The sequence below is a fragment of the Oncorhynchus kisutch genome, unplaced genomic scaffold (assembly GCF_002021735.2).
Source record: "Oncorhynchus kisutch isolate 150728-3 unplaced genomic scaffold, Okis_V2 scaffold2350, whole genome shotgun sequence".
Taxonomy (NCBI): Eukaryota; Metazoa; Chordata; class Actinopteri; order Salmoniformes; family Salmonidae; genus Oncorhynchus; species Oncorhynchus kisutch.
This window is the reverse complement of record NW_022264295.1, coordinates 409-21933: the sequence shown is the minus strand read 5'-3', so window position 1 is coordinate 21933 and position 21525 is coordinate 409. Positions and strand designations below refer to the sequence as shown.

Here is a 21525-nt window from a genome sequence, read left to right as displayed (position 1 = left end):
CTGTGTGCACTTCATTGCTAAAAGCAAAGGATGGTTTCGATCCATAAATCACTGGGTTAACTGCCAGGCACACTTCCACTTCATCACTCCACTTTCAGGTACCCCAAAACCAGACTTGAATTCACAATACATGGATTAGGAGATCAGTGTCTTAAGCCACTGTGTCTCTCTGTGATCAGCATGACCTATATGGATTGATAGAAGCAGTAATAAAAAAAGAATTACGGAGGGCACAGAGACATGCACATGAAATTATCCAATTTTTAAAAAAAAATCCCTGTTTACACTTCATTTCTAAAAGTAGAATTGGATAGCTTCGATCCATCAACCTCTGTGTTATGTGCCCAGCTCTTCTCTTCTGTTTGCACTTCATTGCTAAAAGCAAACTGGATAGCAGAGGATGGTTTCGATCCCTAAATCACTTGGTTAACTGCCCTGCACTCTTCCACTTCATCCCTCCACTTTCAGGTACCCCAATACAATGCTTGAACTCACAATAAATGGATTAGGCGGTCAGTGTCTTAAGTCACTGTGGAAATGTGTGATCAGCATGACCATTACGAACTGATAGAAGCAGTTGTAAAAAAAAAAAGCATTTCGGAGGGCACAGAGACATGCCCATGAAATTCTCCTTTTTTATCCCTGTTAAATCTTCATTTCTAAAATTGAATCAGAAAGATCCAATCCATCAAACTCTCTTTTATGTGCTGATCTCTCTTCCTCCATAGGAATTTGCATTTTCCACCCCAGATGGGACTCGAACCCACAATCCCTGGCTTAGAAGGCCAGTGCCTTATCCATTAGGCCACTGGGGCACTTGCTGAAAAGAACTGGATAGCAGAGAGTGATTTCGACTGATCGTACACGTGGTTAAAGTAGACATCACGCTTCCGCTTCGCTACTGTAATCAGCATGACCTGTACAAACTGACAGAAGCAGTCAAAAAATAATCACGGAGGGCACTTAGATATGCCCATGAAATGATGGTTTAATATTTCTGTGTGCACTTCATTGCTAAAAGCAAAGGATGGTTTCGATCCATAAATCACTGGGTTAACTGCCAGGCACACTTCCACTTCATCACTCCACTTTCAGGTACCCCAAAACAATACTTGAATTCACAATACATGGATTAGGAGATCAGTGTCTTAAGCCACTGTGTCTCTCTGTGATCAGCATGACCTATATGGATTGATAGAAGCAGTAATAAAAAAAGAATTACGGAGGGCACAGAGACATGCACATGAAATTATCCAATTTTTAAAAAAAATCCCTGTTTACACTTCATTTCTAAAAGTAGAATTGGATAGCTTCGATCCATCAACCTCTGTGTTATGTGCCCAGCTCTTCTCTTCTGTTTGCACTTCATTGCTAAAAGCAAACTGGATAGCAGAGGATGGTTTCGATCCCTAAATCACTTGGTTAACTGCCCTGCACTCTTCCACTTCATCCCTCCACTTTCAGGTACCCCAATACAATGCTTGAACTCACAATAAATGGATTAGGCGGTCAGTGTCTTAAGTCACTGTGGAAATGTGTGATCAGCATGACCATTACGAACTGATAGAAGCAGTTGTAAAAAAAAAAAGCATTTCGGAGGGCACAGAGACATGCCCATGAAATTCTCCTTTTTTATCCCTGTTAAATCTTCATTTCTAAAATTGAATCAGAAAGATCCAATCCATCAAACTCTCTTTTATGTGCTGATCTCTCTTCCTCCATAGGAATTTGCATTTCATCCACCCCAGATGGGACTCGAACCCACAATCCCTGGCTTAGAAGGCCAGTGCCTTATCCATTAGGCCACTGGGGCACTTGCTGAAAAGAACTGGATAGCAGAGAGTGATTTCGACTGATCGTACACGTGGTTAAAGTAGACATCACGCTTCCGCTTCGCTACTGTAATCAGCATGACCTGTACAAACTGACAGAAGCAGTCAAAAAATAATCACGGAGGGCACTTAGATATGCCCATGAAATGATGGTTTAATATTTCTGTGTGCACTTCATTGCTAAAAGCAAAGGATGGTTTCGATCCATAAATCACTGGGTTAACTGCCAGGCACACTTCCACTTCATCACTCCACTTTCAGGTACCCCAAAACCAGACTTGAATTCACAATACATGGATTAGGAGATCAGTGTCTTAAGCCACTGTGTCTCTCTGTGATCAGCATGACCTATATGGATTGATAGAAGCAGTAATAAAAAAAGAATTACGGAGGGCACAGAGACATGCACATGAAATTATCCAATTTTTAAAAAAAATCCCTGTTTACACTTCATTTCTAAAAGTAGAATTGGATAGCTTCGATCCATCAACCTCTGTGTTATGTGCCCAGCTCTTCTCTTCTGTTTGCACTTCATTGCTAAAAGCAAACTGGATAGCAGAGGATGGTTTCGATCCCTAAATCACTTGGTTAACTGCCCTGCACTCTTCCACTTCATCCCTCCACTTTCAGGTACCCCAATACAATGCTTGAACTCACAATAAATGGATTAGGCGGTCAGTGTCTTAAGTCACTGTGGAAATGTGTGATCAGCATGACCATTACGAACTGATAGAAGCAGTTGTAAAAAAAAAAAGCATTTCGGAGGGCACAGAGACATGCCCATGAAATTCTCCTTTTTTATCCCTGTTAAATCTTCATTTCTAAAATTGAATCAGAAAGATCCAATCCATCAAACTCTCTTTTATGTGCTGATCTCTCTTCCTCCATAGGAATTTGCATTTTCCACCCCAGATGGGACTCGAACCCACAATCCCTGGCTTAGAAGGCCAGTGCCTTATCCATTAGGCCACTGGGGCACTTGCTGAAAAGAACTGGATAGCAGAGAGTGATTTCGACTGATCGTACACGTGGTTAAAGTAGACATCACGCTTCCGCTTCGCTACTGTAATCAGCATGACCTGTACAAACTGACAGAAGCAGTCAAAAAATAATCACGGAGGGCACTTAGATATGCCCATGAAATGATGGTTTAATATTTCTGTGTGCACTTCATTGCTAAAAGCAAAGGATGGTTTCGATCCATAAATCACTGGGTTAACTGCCAGGCACACTTCCACTTCATCACTCCACTTTCAGGTACCCCAAAACAATACTTGAATTCACAATACATGGATTAGGAGATCAGTGTCTTAAGCCACTGTGTCTCTCTGTGATCAGCATGACCTATATGGATTGATAGAAGCAGTAATAAAAAAAGAATTACGGAGGGCACAGAGACATGCACATGAAATTATCCAATTTTAAAAAAAATCCCTGTTTACACTTCATTTCTAAAAGTAGAATTGGATAGCTTCGATCCATCAACCTCTGTGTTATGTGCCCAGCTCTTCTCTTCTGTTTGCACTTCATTGCTAAAAGCAAACTGGATAGCAGAGGATGGTTTCGATCCCTAAATCACTTGGTTAACTGCCCTGCACTCTTCCACTTCATCCCTCCACTTTCAGGTACCCCAATACAATGCTTGAACTCACAATAAATGGATTAGGCGGTCAGTGTCTTAAGTCACTGTGGAAATGTGTGATCAGCATGACCATTACGAACTGATAGAAGCAGTTGTAAAAAAAAAAAGCATTTCGGAGGGCACAGAGACATGCCCATGAAATTCTCCTTTTTTATCCCTGTTAAATCTTCATTTCTAAAATTGAATCAGAAAGATCCAATCCATCAAACTCTCTTTTATGTGCTGATCTCTCTTCCTCCATAGGAATTTGCATTTCATCCACCCCAGATGGGACTCGAACCCACAATCCCTGGCTTAGAAGGCCAGTGCCTTATCCATTAGGCCACTGGGGCACTTGCTGAAAAGAACTGGATAGCAGAGAGTGATTTCGACTGATCGTACACGTGGTTAAAGTAGACATCACGCTTCCGCTTCGCTACTGTAATCAGCATGACCTGTACAAACTGACAGAAGCAGTCAAAAAATAATCACGGAGGGCACTTAGATATGCCCATGAAATGATGGTTTAATATTTCTGTGTGCACTTCATTGCTAAAAGCAAAGGATGGTTTCGATCCATAAATCACTGGGTTAACTGCCAGGCACACTTCCACTTCATCACTCCACTTTCAGGTACCCCAAAACCATACTTGAATTCACAATACATGGATTAGGAGATCAGTGTCTTAAGCCACTGTGTCTCTCTGTGATCAGCATGACCTATATGGATTGATAGAAGCAGTAATAAAAAAAGAATTACGGAGGGCACAGAGACATGCACATGAAATTATCCAATTTTAAAAAAAAATCCCTGTTTACACTTCATTTCTAAAAGTAGAATTGGATAGCTTCGATCCATCAACCTCTGTGTTATGTGCCCAGCTCTTCTCTTCTGTTTGCACTTCATTGCTAAAAGCAAACTGGATAGCAGAGGATGGTTTCGATCCCTAAATCACTTGGTTAACTGCCCTGCACTCTTCCACTTCATCCCTCCACTTTCAGGTACCCCAATACAATGCTTGAACTCACAATAAATGGATTAGGCGGTCAGTGTCTTAAGTCACTGTGGAAATGTGTGATCAGCATGACCATTACGAACTGATAGAAGCAGTTGTAAAAAAAAAAAGCATTTCGGAGGGCACAGAGACATGCCCATGAAATTCTCCTTTTTTATCCCTGTTAAATCTTCATTTCTAAAATTGAATCAGAAAGATTCAATCCATCAAACTCTCTTTTATGTGCTGATCTCTCTTCCTCCATAGGAATTTGCATTCATCCACCCCAGATGGGACTCGAACCCACAATCCCTGGCTTAGAAGGCCAGTGCCTTATCCATTAGGCCACTGGGGCACTTGCTGAAAAGAACTGGATAGCAGAGAGTGATTTCGACTGATCGTACACGTGGTTAAAGTAGACATCACGCTTCCGCTTCGCTACTGTAATCAGCATGACCTGTACAAACTGACAGAAGCAGTCAAAAAATAATCACGGAGGGCACTTAGATATGCCCATGAAATGATGGTTTAATATTTCTGTTTGCACTTCATTGCTAAAAGCAACTGAAAGCAGAGGATGGTTTCGATCCATAAATCACTGGGTTAACTGCCAGGCACACTTCCACTTCATCACTCCACTTTCAGGTACCCCAAAACAATACTTGAATTCACAATACATGGATTAGGAGATCAGTGTCTTAAGCCACTGTGTCTCTCTGTGATCAGCATGACCTATATGGATTGATAGAAGCAGTAATAAAAAAAGAATTACGGAGGGCACAGAGACATGCACATGAAATTATCCAATTTTAAAAAAAAATCCCTGTTTACACTTCATTTCTAAAAGTAGAATTGGATAGCTTCGATCCATCAACCTCTGTGTTATGTGCCCAGCTCTTCTCTTCTGTTTGCACTTCATTGCTAAAAGCAAACTGGATAGCAGAGGATGGTTTCGATCCCTAAATCACTTGGTTAACTGCCCTGCACTCTTCCACTTCATCCCTCCACTTTCAGGTACCCCAATACAATGCTTGAACTCACAATAAATGGATTAGGCGGTCAGTGTCTTAAGTCACTGTGGAAATGTGTGATCAGCATGACCATTACGAACTGATAGAAGCAGTTGTAAAAAAAAAAAGCATTTCGGAGGGCACAGAGACATGCCCATGAAATTCTCCTTTTTATCCCTGTTAAATCTTCATTTCTAAAATTGAATCAGAAAGATTCAATCCATCAAACTCTCTTTTATGTGCTGATCTCTCTTCCTCCATAGGAATTTGCATTCATCCACCCCAGATGGGACTCGAACCCACAATCCCTGGCTTAGAAGGCCAGTGCCTTATCCATTAGGCCACTGGGGCACTTGCTGAAAAGAACTGGATAGCAGAGAGTGATTTCGACTGATCGTACACGTGGTTAAAGTAGACATCACGCTTCCGCTTCGCTACTGTAATCAGCATGACCTGTACAAACTGACAGAAGCAGTCAAACAATAATCACGGAGGGCACTTAGATATGCCCATGAAATGATGGTTTAATATTTCTGTTTGCACTTCATTGCTAAAAGCAAACTGAAAAGCAGAGGATGGTTTCAATCCATAAATCACTGGGTTAACTGCCAGGCACACTTCCACTTCATCACTCCACTTTCAGGTACCCCAAAACATTACTTGAATTCACAATACATGGATTAGGAGATCAGTGTCTTAAGCCACTGTGTCTCTCTGTGATCAGCATGACCTATATGGATTGATAGAAGCAGTAATAAAAAAATAATTACGGAGGGCACAGAGACATGCCCATGAAATTATCCTTTTATATCCCTGTTAAATCTTCAATTCTAAAATTGAATCAGAAAGATTCAATCCATCAAACTCTCTTTTTGTGCTTATCTCTCTTCCTCCATATGAATTTGCATTCAGCCACCCCAGATGGGACTCGAACCCACAATCCCTGGCTTAGAAGGCCAGTGCCTTATCCATTAGGCCACTGGGGCACTTGCTGAAAAGAACTGGATAGCAGAGAGTGATTTCGACTGATCGTACACGTGGTTAAAGTAGACATCACGCTTCCGCTTCGCTACTGTAATCAGCATGACCTGTACAAACTGACAGAAGCAGTCAAAAAATAATCACGGAGGGCACTTAGATATGCCCATGAAATGATGGTTTAATATTTCTGTTTGCACTTCATTGCTAAAAGCAAACTGAAAAGCAGAGGATGGTTTCGATCCATAAATCACTGGGTTAACTGCCAGGCACACTTCCACTTCATCACTCCACTTTCAGGTACCCCAAAACATACTTGAATTCACAATACATGGATTAGGAGATCAGTGTCTTAAGCCACTGTGTCTCTCTGTGATCAGCATGACCTATATGGATTGATAGAAGCAGTAATAAAAAAAGAATTACGGAGGGCACAGAGACATGCACATGAAATTATCCAATTTAAAAAAAAATCCCTGTTTACACTTCATTTCTCAAAGTAGAATTGGATAGCTTCGATCCATCAACCTCTGTGTTATGTGCCCAGCTCTTCTCTTCTGTTTGCACTTCATTGCTAAAAGCAAACTGGATAGCAGAGGATGGTTTCGATCCCTAAATCACTTGGTTAACTGCCCTGCACTCTTCCACTTCATCCCTCCACTTTCAGGTACCCCAATACAATGCTTGAACTCACAATAAATGGATTAGGCGGTCAGTGTCTTAAGTCACTGTGGAAATGTGTGATCAGCATGACCATTACGAACTGATAGAAGCAGTTGTAAAAAAAAAAAGCATTTCGGAGGGCACAGAGACATGCCCATGAAATTCTCCTTTTTTATCCCTGTTAAATCTTCATTTCTAAAATTGAATCAGAAAGATTCAATCCATCAAACTCTCTTTTATGTGCTGATCTCTCTTCCTCCATAGGAATTTGCATTCATCCACCCCAGATGGGACTCGAACCCACAATCCCTGGCTTAGAAGGCCAGTGCCTTATCCATTAGGCCACTGGGGCACTTGCTGAAAAGAACTGGATAGCAGAGAGTGATTTCGACTGATCGTACACGTGGTTAAAGTAGACATCACGCTTCCGCTTCGCTACTGTAATCAGCATGACCTGTACAAACTGACAGAAGCAGTCAAAAAATAATCACGGAGGGCACTTAGATATGCCCATGAAATGATGGTTTAATATTTCTGTTTGCACTTCATTGCTAAAAGCAAACTGAAAAGCAGAGGATGGTTTCGATCCATAAATCACTGGGTTAACTGCCAGGCACACTTCCACTTCATCACTCCACTTTCAGGTACCCCAAAACAATACTTGAATTCACAATACATGGATTAGGAGATCAGTGTCTTAAGCCACTGTGTCTCTCTGTGATCAGCATGACCTATATGGATTGATAGAAGCAGTAATAAAAAAAGAATTACGGAGGGCACAGAGACATGCACATGAAATTATCCAATTTAAAAAAAAATCCCTGTTTACACTTCATTTCTCAAAGTAGAATTGGATAGCTTCGATCCATCAACCTCTGTGTTATGTGCCCAGCTCTTCTCTTCTGTTTGCACTTCATTGCTAAAAGCAAACTGGATAGCAGAGGATGGTTTCGATCCCTAAATCACTTGGTTAACTGCCCTGCACTCTTCCACTTCATCCCTCCACTTTCAGGTACCCCAATACAATGCTTGAACTCACAATAAATGGATTAGGCGGTCAGTGTCTTAAGTCACTGTGGAAATGTGTGATCAGCATGACCATTACGAACTGATAGAAGCAGTTGTAAAAAAAAAAAGCATTTCGGAGGGCACAGAGACATGCCCATGAAATTATCCTTTTATATCCCTGTTAAATCTTCATTTCTAAAATTGAATCAGAAAGATTCAATCCATCAAACTCTCTTTTATGTGCTGATCTCTCTTCCTCCATAGGAATTTGCATTCATCCACCCCAGATGGGACTCGAACCCACAATCCCTGGCTTAGAAGGCCAGTGCCTTATCCATTAGGCCACTGGGGCACTTGCTGAAAAGAACTGGATAGCAGAGAGTGATTTCGACTGATCGTACACGTGGTTAAAGTAGACATCACGCTTCCGCTTCGCTACTGTAATCAGCATGACCTGTACAAACTGACAGAAGCAGTCAAAAAATAATCACGGAGGGCACTTAGATATGCCCATGAAATGATGGTTTAATATTTCTGTTTGCACTTCATTGCTAAAAGCAAACTGAAAGCAGAGGATGGTTTCGATCCATAAATCACTGGGTTAACTGCCAGGCACACTTCCACTTCATCACTCCACTTTCAGGTACCCCAAAACAATACTTGAATTCACAATACATGGATTAGGAGATCAGTGTCTTAAGCCACTGTGTCTCTCTGTGATCAGCATGACCTATATGGATTGATAGAAGCAGTAATAAAAAAAGAATTACGGAGGGCACAGAGACATGCACATGAAATTATCCAATTTAAAAAAAAATCCCTGTTTACACTTCATTTCTCAAAGTAGAATTGGATAGCTTCGATCCATCAACCTCTGTGTTATGTGCCCAGCTCTTCTCTTCTGTTTGCACTTCATTGCTAAAAGCAAACTGGATAGCAGAGGATGGTTTCGATCCCTAAATCACTTGGTTAACTGCCCTGCACTCTTCCACTTCATCCCTCCACTTTCAGGTACCCCAATACAATGCTTGAACTCACAATAAATGGATTAGGCGGTCAGTGTCTTAAGTCACTGTGGAAATGTGTGATCAGCATGACCATTACGAACTGATAGAAGCAGTTGTAAAAAAAAAAAGCATTTCGGAGGGCACAGAGACATGCCCATGAAATTACTCCTTTTATATCCCTGTTAAATCTTCATTCTAAAATTGAATCAGAAAGATTCAATCCATCAAACTCTCTTTTGTGTGCTGATCTCTCTTCCTCCATAGGAATTTGCATTCATCCACCCCAGATGGGACTCGAACCCACAATCCCTGGCTTAGAAGGCCAGTGCCTTATCCATTAGGCCACTGGGGCACTTGCTGAAAAGAACTGGATAGCAGAGAGTGATTTCGACTGATCGTACACGTGGTTAAAGTAGACATCACGCTTCCGCTTCGCTACTGTAATCAGCATGACCTGTACAAACTGACAGAAGCAGTCAAAAAATAATCACGGAGGGCACTTAGATATGCCCATGAAATGATGGTTTAATATTTCTGTTTGCACTTCATTGCTAAAAGCAAACTGAAAAGCAGAGGATGGTTTCGATCCATCAATCACTGGGTTAACTGCCAGGCACACTTCCACTTCATCACTCCACTTTCAGGTACCCCAAAACAATACTTGAATTCACAATACATGGATTAGGAGATCAGTGTCTTAAGCCACTGTGTCTCTCTGTGATCAGCATGACCTATATGGATTGATAGAAGCAGTAATAAAAAAAGAATTACGGAGGGCACAGAGACATGCACATGAAATTATCCAATTTAAAAAAAAATCCCTGTTTACACTTCATTTCTCAAAGTAGAATTGGATAGCTTCGATCCATCAACCTCTGTGTTATGTGCCCAGCTCTTCTCTTCTGTTTGCACTTCATTGCTAAAAGCAAACTGGATAGCAGAGGATGGTTTCGATCCCTAAATCACTTGGTTAACTGCCCTGCACTCTTCCACTTCATCCCTCCACTTTCAGGTACCCCAATACAATGCTTGAACTCACAATAAATGGATTAGGCGGTCAGTGTCTTAAGTCACTGTGGAAATGTGTGATCAGCATGACCATTACGAACTGATAGAAGCAGTTGTAAAAAAAAAAAGCATTTCGGAGGGCACAGAGACATGCCCATGAAATTATCCTTTTATATCCCTGTTAAATCTTCATTCTAAAATTGAATCAGAAAGATTCAATCCATCAAACTCTCTTTTATGTGCTGATCTCTCTTCCTCCATAGGAATTTGCATTCAGCCACCCCAGATGGGACTCGAACCCACAATCCCTGGCTTAGAAGGCCAGTGCCTTATCCATTAGGCCACTGGGGCACTTGCTGAAAAGAACTGGATAGCAGAGAGTGATTTCGACTGATCGTACACGTGGTTAAAGTAGACATCACGCTTCCGCTTCGCTACTGTAATCAGCATGACCTGTACAAACTGACAGAAGCAGTCAAAAAATAATCACGGAGGGCACTTAGATATGCCCATGAAATGATGGTTTAATATTTCTGTTTGCACTTCATTGCTAAAAGCAAACTGAAAAGCAGAGGATGGTTTCGATCCATAAATCACTGGGTTAACTGCCAGGCACACTTCCACTTCATCACTCCACTTTCAGGTACCCCAAAACAATACTTGAATTCACAATACATGGATTAGGAGATCAGTGTCTTAAGCCACTGTGTCTCTCTGTGATCAGCATGACCTATATGGATTGATAGAAGCAGTAATAAAAAAAGAATTACGGAGGGCACAGAGACATGCACATGAAATTATCCAATTTAAAAAAAAATCCCTGTTTACACTTCATTTCTCAAAGTAGAATTGGATAGCTTCGATCCATCAACCTCTGTGTTATGTGCCCAGCTCTTCTCTTCTGTTTGCACTTCATTGCTAAAAGCAAACTGGATAGCAGAGGATGGTTTCGATCCCTAAATCACTTGGTTAACTGCCCTGCACTCTTCCACTTCATCCCTCCACTTTCAGGTACCCCAATACAATGCTTGAACTCACAATAAATGGATTAGGCGGTCAGTGTCTTAAGTCACTGTGGAAATGTGTGATCAGCATGACCATTACGAACTGATAGAAGCAGTTGTAAAAAAAAAAAGCATTTCGGAGGGCACAGAGACATGCCCATGAAATTATCCTTTTATATCCCTGTTAAATCTTCAATTCTAAAATTGAATCAGAAAGATTCAATCCATCAAACTCTCTTTTGTGTGCTTATCTCTCTTCCTCCATAGGAATTTGCATTCAGCCACCCCAGATGGGACTCGAACCCACAATCCCTGGCTTAGAAGGCCAGTGCCTTATCCATTAGGCCACTGGGGCACTTGCTGAAAAGAACTGGATAGCAGAGAGTGATTTCGACTGATCGTACACGTGGTTAAAGTAGACATCACGCTTCCGCTTCGCTACTGTAATCAGCATGACCTGTACAAACTGACAGAAGCAGTCAAAAAATAATCACGGAGGGCACTTAGATATGCCCATGAAATGATGGTTTAATATTTCTGTTTGCACTTCATTGCTAAAAGCAAACTGAAAAGCAGAGGATGGTTTCGATCCATAAATCACTGGGTTAACTGCCAGGCACACTTCCACTTCATCACTCCACTTTCAGGTACCCCAAAACAATACTTGAATTCACAATACATGGATTAGGAGATCAGTGTCTTAAGCCACTGTGTCTCTCTGTGATCAGCATGACCTATATGGATTGATAGAAGCAGTAATAAAAAAAGAATTACGGAGGGCACAGAGACATGCACATGAAATTATCCAATTTAAAAAAAAATCCCTGTTTACACTTCATTTCTCAAAGTAGAATTGGATAGCTTCGATCCATCAACCTCTGTGTTATGTGCCCAGCTCTTCTCTTCTGTTTGCACTTCATTGCTAAAAGCAAACTGGATAGCAGAGGATGGTTTCGATCCCTAAATCACTTGGTTAACTGCCCTGCACTCTTCCACTTCATCCCTCCACTTTCAGGTACCCCAATACAATGCTTGAACTCACAATAAATGGATTAGGCGGTCAGTGTCTTAAGTCACTGTGGAAATGTGTGATCAGCATGACCATTACGAACTGATAGAAGCAGTTGTAAAAAAAAAAAGCATTTCGGAGGGCACAGAGACATGCCCATGAAATTCTCCTTTTTTATCCCTGTTAAATCTTCATTTCTAAAATTGAATCAGAAAGATTCAATCCATCAAACTCTCTTTTATGTGCTGATCTCTCTTCCTCCATAGGAATTTGCATTCATCCACCCCAGATGGGACTCGAACCCACAATCCCTGGCTTAGAAGGCCAGTGCCTTATCCATTAGGCCACTGGGGCACTTGCTGAAAATAACTGGATAGCAGAGAGTGATTTCGACTGATCGTACACGTGGTTAAAGTAGACATCACGCTTCCGCTTCGCTACTGTAATCAGCATGACCTGTACAAACTGACAGAAGCAGTCAAAAAATAATCACGGAGGGCACTTAGATATGCCCATGAAATGATGGTTTAATATTTCTGTTTGCACTTCATTGCTAAAAGCAAACTGGATAGCAGAGGATGGTTTCGATCCATAAATCACTTGGTTAACTGCCATGCACACTTCCACTTCATCCCTCCACTTTCAGGTACCCCAATACAATGCTTGAACTCACAATAAATGGATTAGGGCGGTCAGTGTCTTAAGTCACTGTGGAAATGTGTGATCAGCATGACCATTACGAACTGATAGAAGCAGTTGTAAAAAAAAAAGCATTTCGGAGGGCACAGAGACATGCCCATGAAATTATCCTTTTATATCCCTGTTAAATCTTCAATTCTAAAATTGAATCAGAAAGATTCAATCCATCAAACTCTCTTTTATGTGCTTATCTCTCTTCCTCCATAGGAATTTGCATTCAGCCACCCCAGATGGGACTCGAACCCACAATCCCTGGCTTAGAAGGCCAGTGCCTTATCCATTAGGCCACTGGGGCACTTGCTGAAAAGAACTGGATAGCAGAGAGTGATTTCGACTGATCGTACACGTGGTTAAAGTAGACATCACGCTTCCGCTTCGCTACTGTAATCAGCATGACCTGTACAAACTGACAGAAGCAGTCAAAAATAATCACGGAGGGCACTTAGATATGCCCATGAAATGATGGTTTAATATTTCTGTTTGCACTTCATTGCTAAAAGCAAACTGAAAAGCAGAGGATGGTTTCGATCCATAAATCACTGGGTTAACTGCCAGGCACACTTCCACTTCATCACTCCACTTTCAGGTACCCCAAAACAATACTTGAATTCACAATACATGGATTAGGAGATCAGTGTCTTAAGCCACTGTGTCTCTCTGTGATCAGCATGACCTATATGGATTGATAGAAGCAGTAATAAAAAAAGAATTACGGAGGGCACAGAGACATGCACATGAAATTATCCAATTTAAAAAAAAATCCCTGTTTACACTTCATTTCTCAAAGTAGAATTGGATAGCTTCGATCCATCAACCTCTGTGTTATGTGCCCAGCTCTTCTCTTCTGTTTGCACTTCATTGCTAAAAGCAAACTGGATAGCAGAGGATGGTTTCGATCCCTAAATCACTTGGTTAACTGCCCTGCACTCTTCCACTTCATCCCTCCACTTTCAGGTACCCCAATACAATGCTTGAACTCACAATAAATGGATTAGGCGGTCAGTGTCTTAAGTCACTGTGGAAATGTGTGATCAGCATGACCATTACGAACTGATAGAAGCAGTTGTAAAAAAAAAAAGCATTTCGGAGGGCACAGAGACATGCCCATGAAATTCTCCTTTTTTATCCCTGTTAAATCTTCATTTCTAAAATTGAATCAGAAAGATTCAATCCATCAAACTCTCTTTTATGTGCTGATCTCTCTTCCTCCATAGGAATTTGCATTCATCCACCCCAGATGGGACTCGAACCCACAATCCCTGGCTTAGAAGGCCAGTGCCTTATCCATTAGGCCACTGGGGCACTTGCTGAAAAGAACTGGATAGCAGAGAGTGATTTCGACTGATCGTACACGTGGTTAAAGTAGACATCACGCTTCCGCTTCGCTACTGTAATCAGCATGACCTGTACAAACTGACAGAAGCAGTCAAAAAATAATCACGGAGGGCACTTAGATATGCCCATGAAATGATGGTTTAATATTTCTGTTTGCACTTCATTGCTAAAAGCAAACTGAAAAGCAGAGGATGGTTTCGATCCATAAATCACTGGGTTAACTGCCAGGCACACTTCCACTTCATCACTCCACTTTCAGGTACCCCAAAACAATACTTGAATTCACAATACATGGATTAGGAGATCAGTGTCTTAAGCCACTGTGTCTCTCTGTGATCAGCATGACCTATATGGATTGATAGAAGCAGTAATAAAAAAAGAATTACGGAGGGCACAGAGACATGCACATGAAATTATCCAATTTAAAAAAAAATCCCTGTTTACACTTCATTTCTCAAAGTAGAATTGGATAGCTTCGATCCATCAACCTCTGTGTTATGTGCCCAGCTCTTCTCTTCTGTTTGCACTTCATTGCTAAAAGCAAACTGGATAGCAGAGGATGGTTTCGATCCCTAAATCACTTGGTTAACTGCCCTGCACTCTTCCACTTCATCCCTCCACTTTCAGGTACCCCAATACAATGCTTGAACTCACAATAAATGGATTAGGCGGTCAGTGTCTTAAGTCACTGTGGAAATGTGTGATCAGCATGACCATTACGAACTGATAGAAGCAGTTGTAAAAAAAAAAAGCATTTCGGAGGGCACAGAGACATGCCCATGAAATTATCCTTTTATATCCCTGTTAAATCTTCATTTCTAAAATTGAATCAGAAAGATTCAATCCATCAAACTCTCTTTTATGTGCTGATCTCTCTTCCTCCATAGGAATTTGCATTCATCCACCCCAGATGGGACTCGAACCCACAATCCCTGGCTTAGAAGGCCAGTGCCTTATCCATTAGGCCACTGGGGCACTTGCTGAAAAGAACTGGATAGCAGAGAGTGATTTCGACTGATCGTACACGTGGTTAAAGTAGACATCACGCTTCCGCTTCGCTACTGTAATCAGCATGACCTGTACAAACTGACAGAAGCAGTCAAAAAATAATCACGGAGGGCACTTAGATATGCCCATGAAATGATGGTTTAATATTTCTGTTTGCACTTCATTGCTAAAAGCAAACTGAAAAGCAGAGGATGGTTTCGATCCATAAATCACTGGGTTAACTGCCAGGCACACTTCCACTTCATCACTCCACTTTCAGGTACCCCAAAACAATACTTGAATTCACAATACATGGATTAGGAGATCAGTGTCTTAAGCCACTGTGTCTCTCTGTGATCAGCATGACCTATATGGATTGATAGAAGCAGTAATAAAAAAAGAATTACGGAGGGCACAGAGACATGCACATGAAATTATCCAATTTAAAAAAAAATCCCTGTTTACACTTCATTTCTCAAAGTAGAATTGGATAGCTTCGATCCATCAACCTCTGTGTTATGTGCCCAGCTCTTCTCTTCTGTTTGCACTTCATTGCTAAAAGCAAACTGGATAGCAGAGGATGGTTTCGATCCCTAAATCACTTGGTTAACTGCCCTGCACTCTTCCACTTCATCCCTCCACTTTCAGGTACCCCAATACAATGCTTGAACTCACAATAAATGGATTAGGCGGTCAGTGTCTTAAGTCACTGTGGAAATGTGTGATCAGCATGACCATTACGAACTGATAGAAGCAGTTGTAAAAAAAAAAAGCATTTCGGAGGGCACAGAGACATGCCCATGAAATTATCCTTTTTTATCCCTGTTAAATCTTCATTTCTAAAATTGAATCAGAAAGATTCAATCCATCAAACTCTCTTTATGTGCTGATCTCTCTTCCTCCATAGGAATTTGCATTCATCCACCCCAGATGGGACTCGAACCCACAATCCCTGGCTTAGAAGGCCAGTGCCTTATCCATTAGGCCACTGGGGCACTTGCTGAAAAGAACTGGATAGCAGAGAGTGATTTCGACTGATCGTACACGTGGTTAAAGTAGACATCACGCTTCCGCTTCGCTACTGTAATCAGCATGACCTGTACAAACTGACAGAAGCAGTCAAAAAATAATCACGGAGGGCACTTAGATATGCCCATGAAATGATGGTTTAATATTTCTGTTTGCACTTCATTGCTAAAAGCAAACTGAAAAGCAGAGGATGGTTTCGATCCATAAATCACTGGGTTAACTGCCAGGCACACTTCCACTTCATCACTCCACTTTCAGGTACCCCAAAACAATACTTGAATTCACAATACATGGATTAGGAGATCAGTGTCTTAAGCCACTGTGTCTCTCTGTGATCAGCATGACCTATATGGATTGATAGAAGCAGTAATAAAAAAAGAATTACGGAGGGCACAGAGACATGCACATGAAATTATCCAATTTAAAAAAAAATCCCTGTTTACACTTCATTTCTCAAAGTAGAATTGGATAGCTTCGATCCATCAACCTCTGTGTTATGTGCCCAGCTCTTCTCTTCTGTTTGCACTTCATTGCTAAAAGCAAACTGGATAGCAGAGGATGGTTTCGATCCCTAAATCACTTGGTTAACTGCCCTGCACTCTTCCACTTCATCCCTCCACTTTCAGGTACCCCAATACAATGCTTGAACTCACAATAAATGGATTAGGCGGTCAGTGTCTTAAGTCACTGTGGAAATGTGTGATCAGCATGACCATTACGAACTGATAGAAGCAGTTGTAAAAAAAAAAAGCATTTCGGAGGGCACAGAGACATGCCCATGAAATTATCCTTTTATATCCCTGTTAAATCTTCATTTCTAAAATTGAATCAGAAAGATTCAATCCATCAAACTCTCTTTTATGTGCTGATCTCTCTTCCTCCATAGGAATTTGCATTCATCCACCCCAGATGGGACTCGAACCCACAATCCCTGGCTTAGAAGGCCAGTGCCTTATCCATTAGGCCACTGGGGCACTTGCTGAAAAGAACTGGATAGCAGAGAGTGATTTCGACTGATCGTACACGTGGTTAAAGTAGACATCACGCTTCCGCTTCGCTACTGTAATCAGCATGACCTGTACAAACTGACAGAAGCAGTCAAAAAATAATCACGGAGGGCACTTAGATATGCCCATGAAATGATGGTTTAATATTTCTGTTTGCACTTCATTGCTAAAAGCAAACTGAAAAGCAGAGGATGGTTTCGATCCATAAATCACTGGGTTAACTGCCAGGCACACTTCCACTTCATCACTCCACTTTCAGGTACCCCAAAACAATACTTGAATTCACAATACATGGATTAGGAGATCAGTGTCTTAAGCCACTGTGTCTCTCTGTGATCAGCATGACCTATATGGATTGATAGAAGCAGTAATAAAAAAAGAATTACGGAGGGCACAGAGACATGCACATGAAATTATCCAATTTAAAAAAAAATCCCTGTTTACACTTCATTTCTCAAAGTAGAATTGGATAGCTTCGATCCATCAACCTCTGTGTTATGTGCCCAGCTCTTCTCTTCTGTTTGCACTTCATTGCTAAAAGCAAACTGGATAGCAGAGGATGGTTTCGATCCCTAAATCACTTGGTTAACTGCCCTGCACTCTTCCACTTCATCCCTCCACTTTCAGGTACCCCAATACAATGCTTGAACTCACAATAAATGGATTAGGCGGTCAGTGTCTTAAGTCACTGTGGAAATGTGTGATCAGCATGACCATTACGAACTGATAGAAGCAGTTGTAAAAAAAAAAAGCATTTCGGAGGGCACAGAGACATGCCCATGAAATTATCCTTTTATATCCCTGTTAAATCTTCATTTCTAAAATTGAATCAGAAAGATTCAATCCATCAAACTCTCTTTATGTGCTGATCTCTCTTCCTCCATAGGAATTTGCATTCATCCACCCCAGATGGGACTCGAACCCACAATCCCTGGCTTAGAAGGCCAGTGCCTTATCCATTAGGCCACTGGGGCACTTGCTGAAAAGAACTGGATAGCAGAGAGTGATTTCGACTGATCGTACACGTGGTTAAAGTAGACATCACGCTTCCGCTTCGCTACTGTAATCAGCATGACCTGTACAAACTGACAGAAGCAGTCAAAAAATAATCACGGAGGGCACTTAGATATGCCCATGAAATGATGGTTTAATATTTCTGTTTGCACTTCATTGCTAAAAGCAAACTGAAAAGCAGAGGATGGTTTCGATCCATAAATCACTGGGTTAACTGCCAGGCACACTTCCACTTCATCACTCCACTTTCAGGTACCCCAAAACAATACTTGAATTCACAATACATGGATTAGGAGATCAGTGTCTTAAGCCACTGTGTCTCTCTGTGATCAGCATGACCTATATGGATTGATAGAAGCAGTAATAAAAAAAGAATTACGGAGGGCACAGAGACATGCACATGAAATTATCCAATTTAAAAAAAAATCCCTGTTTACACTTCATTTCTCAAAGTAGAATTGGATAGCTTCGATCCATCAACCTCTGTGTTATGTGCCCAGCTCTTCTCTTCTGTTTGCACTTCATTGCTAAAAGCAAACTGGATAGCAGAGGATGGTTTCGATCCCTAAATCACTTGGTTAACTGCCCTGCACTCTTCCACTTCATCCCTCCACTTTCAGGTACCCCAATACAATGCTTGAACTCACAATAAATGGATTAGGCGGTCAGTGTCTTAAGTCACTGTGGAAATGTGTGATCAGCATGACCATTACGAACTGATAGAAGCAGTTGTAAAAAAAAAAGCATTTCGGAGGGCACAGAGACATGCCCATGAAATTATCCTTTTTTATCCCTGTTAAATCTTCATTTCTAAAATTGAATCAGAAAGATTCAATCCATCAAACTCTCTTTATGTGCTGATCTCTCTTCCTCCATAGGAATTTGCATTCATCCACCCCAGATGGGACTCGAACCCACAATCCCTGGCTTAGAAGGCCAGTGCCTTATCCATTAGGCCACTGGGGCACTTGCTGAAAAGAACTGGATAGCAGAGAGTGATTTCGACTGATCGTACACGTGGTTAAAGTAGACATCACGCTTCCGCTTCGCTACTGTAATCAGCATGACCTGTACAAACTGACAGAAGCAGTCAAAAAATAATCACGGAGGGCACTTAGATATGCCCATGAAATGATGGTTTAATATTTCTGTTTGCACTTCATTGCTAAAAGCAAACTGAAAAGCAGAGGATGGTTTCGATCCATAAATCACTGGGTTAACTGCCAGGCACACTTCCACTTCATCACTCCACTTTCAGGTACCCCAAAACAATACTTGAATTCACAATACATGGATTAGGAGATCAGTGTCTTAAGCCACTGTGTCTCTCTGTGATCAGCATGACCTATATGGATTGATAGAAGCAGTAATAAAAAAAGAATTACGGAGGGCACAGAGACATGCACATGAAATTATCCAATTTAAAAAAAAATCCCTGTTTACACTTCATTTCTCAAAGTAGAATTGGATAGCTTCGATCCATCAACCTCTGTGTTATGTGCCCAGCTCTTCTCTTCTGTTTGCACTTCATTGCTAAAAGCAAACTGGATAGCAGAGGATGGTTTCGATCCCTAAATCACTTGGTTAACTGCCCTGCACTCTTCCACTTCATCCCTCCACTTTCAGGTACCCCAATACAATGCTTGAACTCACAATAAATGGATTAGGCGGTCAGTGTCTTAAGTCACTGTGGAAATGTGTGATCAGCATGACCATTACGAACTGATAGAAGCAGTTGTAAAAAAAAAAGCATTTCGGAGGGCACAGAGACATGCCCATGAAATTATCCTTTTATATCCCTGTTAAATCTTCAATTCTAAAATTGAATCAGAAAGATTCAATCCATCAAACTCTCTTTATGTGCTGATCTCTCTTCCTCCATAGGAATTTGCATTCATCCACCCCAGATGGGACTCGAACCCACAATCCCTGGCTTAGAAGGCCAGTGCCTTATCCATTAGGCCACTGGGGCACTTGCTGAAAAGAACTGGATAGCAGAGAGTGATTTCGACTGATCGTACACGTGGTTAAAGTAGACATCACGCTTCCGCTTCGCTACTGTAATCAGCATGACCTGTACAAACTGACAGAAGCAGTCAAAAAATAATCACGGAGGGCACTTAGATATGCCCATGAAATGATGGTTTAATATTTCTGTTTGCACTTCATTGCTAAAAGCAAACTGAAAAGCAGAGGATGGTTTCGATCCATAAATCACTGGGTTAACTGCCAGGCACACTTCCACTTCATCACTCCACTTTCAGGTACCCCAAAACAATACTTGAATTCACAATACATGGATTAGGAGATCAGTGTCTTAAGCCACTGTGTCTCTCTGTGATCAGCATGACCTATATGGATTGATAGAAGCAGTAATAAAAAAAGAATTACGGAGGGCACAGAGACATGCACATGAAATTATCCAATTTTAAAAAAAAATCCCTGTTTACACTTCATTTCTCAAAGTAGAATTGGATAGCTTCGATCCATCAACCTCTGTGTTATGTGCCCAGCTCTTCTCTTCTGTTTGCACTTCATTGCTAAAAGCAAACTGGATAGCAGAGGATGGTTTCGATCCCTAAATCACTTGGTTAACTGCCCTGCACTCTTCCACTTCATCCCTCCACTTTCAGGTACCCCAATACAATGCTTGAACTCACAATAAATGGATTAGGCGGTCAGTGTCTTAAGTCACTGTGGAAATGTGTGATCAGCATGACCATTACGAACTGATAGAAGCAGTTGTAAAAAAAAAAAGCATTTCGGAGGGCACAGAGACATGCCCATGAAATTCTCCTTTTTTATCCCTGTTAAATCTTCATTTCTAAAATTGAATCAGAAAGATTCAATCCATCAAACTCTCTTTTATGTGCTGATCTCTCTTCCTCCATAGGAATTTGCATTCATCCACCCCAGATGGGACTCGAACCCACAATCCCTGGCTTAGAAGGCCAGTGCCTTATCCATTAGGCCACTGGGGCACTTGCTGAAAATAACTGGATAGCAGAGAGTGATTTCGACTGATCGTACACGTGGTTAAAGTAGACATCACGCTTCCGCTTCGCTACTGTAATCAGCATGACCTGTACAAACTGACAGAAGCAGTCAAAAAATAATCACGGAGGGCACTTAGATATGCCCATGAAATGATGGTTTAATATTTCTGTTGCACTTCATTGCTAAAGCAAACTGAAAGCAAGGATGGTTTCGATCCATAAATCACTGGTTAACTGCCAGGCACACTTCCACTTCATCACTCCACTTTCAGGTACCCCCAAAACCATACTTGAATTCACAATACATGGATTAGGAGATCAGT

At 41.3% G+C, this 21525-nt stretch overlaps 22 non-coding genes across 22 annotated transcripts; all 22 read right to left on the bottom strand.

The window, feature by feature from the left end:
- Window positions 1–742: 742 nt before the first annotated feature.
- trnar-ucu (transfer RNA arginine (anticodon UCU)) lies at window positions 743–815 on the bottom strand. The gene has a single exon. It is a non-coding gene; the product is annotated as a tRNA-Arg (tRNA).
- Window positions 816–1740: 925 nt separating this feature from the next.
- On the bottom strand, window positions 1741–1813 carry trnar-ucu (transfer RNA arginine (anticodon UCU)). The gene has a single exon. It is a non-coding gene; the product is annotated as a tRNA-Arg (tRNA).
- A 923-nt stretch (window positions 1814–2736) lies between these two features.
- On the bottom strand, window positions 2737–2809 carry trnar-ucu (transfer RNA arginine (anticodon UCU)). Its single transcript has one exon. It is a non-coding gene; the product is annotated as a tRNA-Arg (tRNA).
- A 924-nt stretch (window positions 2810–3733) lies between these two features.
- trnar-ucu (transfer RNA arginine (anticodon UCU)) lies at window positions 3734–3806 on the bottom strand. Its single transcript has one exon. It is a non-coding gene; the product is annotated as a tRNA-Arg (tRNA).
- A 924-nt stretch (window positions 3807–4730) lies between these two features.
- On the bottom strand, window positions 4731–4803 carry trnar-ucu (transfer RNA arginine (anticodon UCU)). Its single transcript has one exon. It is a non-coding gene; the product is annotated as a tRNA-Arg (tRNA).
- Window positions 4804–5736: 933 nt separating this feature from the next.
- Window positions 5737–5809, bottom strand: trnar-ucu (transfer RNA arginine (anticodon UCU)). Its single transcript has one exon. It is a non-coding gene; the product is annotated as a tRNA-Arg (tRNA).
- Window positions 5810–6371: 562 nt separating this feature from the next.
- On the bottom strand, window positions 6372–6444 carry trnar-ucu (transfer RNA arginine (anticodon UCU)). Its single transcript has one exon. It is a non-coding gene; the product is annotated as a tRNA-Arg (tRNA).
- A 934-nt stretch (window positions 6445–7378) lies between these two features.
- trnar-ucu (transfer RNA arginine (anticodon UCU)) lies at window positions 7379–7451 on the bottom strand. The gene has a single exon. It is a non-coding gene; the product is annotated as a tRNA-Arg (tRNA).
- Window positions 7452–8386: 935 nt separating this feature from the next.
- trnar-ucu (transfer RNA arginine (anticodon UCU)) lies at window positions 8387–8459 on the bottom strand. The gene has a single exon. It is a non-coding gene; the product is annotated as a tRNA-Arg (tRNA).
- A 934-nt stretch (window positions 8460–9393) lies between these two features.
- Window positions 9394–9466, bottom strand: trnar-ucu (transfer RNA arginine (anticodon UCU)). Its single transcript has one exon. It is a non-coding gene; the product is annotated as a tRNA-Arg (tRNA).
- Window positions 9467–10400: 934 nt separating this feature from the next.
- On the bottom strand, window positions 10401–10473 carry trnar-ucu (transfer RNA arginine (anticodon UCU)). The gene has a single exon. It is a non-coding gene; the product is annotated as a tRNA-Arg (tRNA).
- Window positions 10474–11408: 935 nt separating this feature from the next.
- On the bottom strand, window positions 11409–11481 carry trnar-ucu (transfer RNA arginine (anticodon UCU)). Its single transcript has one exon. It is a non-coding gene; the product is annotated as a tRNA-Arg (tRNA).
- A 935-nt stretch (window positions 11482–12416) lies between these two features.
- On the bottom strand, window positions 12417–12489 carry trnar-ucu (transfer RNA arginine (anticodon UCU)). The gene has a single exon. It is a non-coding gene; the product is annotated as a tRNA-Arg (tRNA).
- Window positions 12490–13056: 567 nt separating this feature from the next.
- trnar-ucu (transfer RNA arginine (anticodon UCU)) lies at window positions 13057–13129 on the bottom strand. The gene has a single exon. It is a non-coding gene; the product is annotated as a tRNA-Arg (tRNA).
- A 934-nt stretch (window positions 13130–14063) lies between these two features.
- Window positions 14064–14136, bottom strand: trnar-ucu (transfer RNA arginine (anticodon UCU)). Its single transcript has one exon. It is a non-coding gene; the product is annotated as a tRNA-Arg (tRNA).
- A 935-nt stretch (window positions 14137–15071) lies between these two features.
- trnar-ucu (transfer RNA arginine (anticodon UCU)) lies at window positions 15072–15144 on the bottom strand. Its single transcript has one exon. It is a non-coding gene; the product is annotated as a tRNA-Arg (tRNA).
- Window positions 15145–16078: 934 nt separating this feature from the next.
- Window positions 16079–16151, bottom strand: trnar-ucu (transfer RNA arginine (anticodon UCU)). Its single transcript has one exon. It is a non-coding gene; the product is annotated as a tRNA-Arg (tRNA).
- Window positions 16152–17086: 935 nt separating this feature from the next.
- trnar-ucu (transfer RNA arginine (anticodon UCU)) lies at window positions 17087–17159 on the bottom strand. Its single transcript has one exon. It is a non-coding gene; the product is annotated as a tRNA-Arg (tRNA).
- A 934-nt stretch (window positions 17160–18093) lies between these two features.
- On the bottom strand, window positions 18094–18166 carry trnar-ucu (transfer RNA arginine (anticodon UCU)). Its single transcript has one exon. It is a non-coding gene; the product is annotated as a tRNA-Arg (tRNA).
- A 933-nt stretch (window positions 18167–19099) lies between these two features.
- On the bottom strand, window positions 19100–19172 carry trnar-ucu (transfer RNA arginine (anticodon UCU)). Its single transcript has one exon. It is a non-coding gene; the product is annotated as a tRNA-Arg (tRNA).
- A 933-nt stretch (window positions 19173–20105) lies between these two features.
- Window positions 20106–20178, bottom strand: trnar-ucu (transfer RNA arginine (anticodon UCU)). Its single transcript has one exon. It is a non-coding gene; the product is annotated as a tRNA-Arg (tRNA).
- Window positions 20179–21114: 936 nt separating this feature from the next.
- Window positions 21115–21187, bottom strand: trnar-ucu (transfer RNA arginine (anticodon UCU)). The gene has a single exon. It is a non-coding gene; the product is annotated as a tRNA-Arg (tRNA).
- Window positions 21188–21525: the final 338 nt, after the last annotated feature.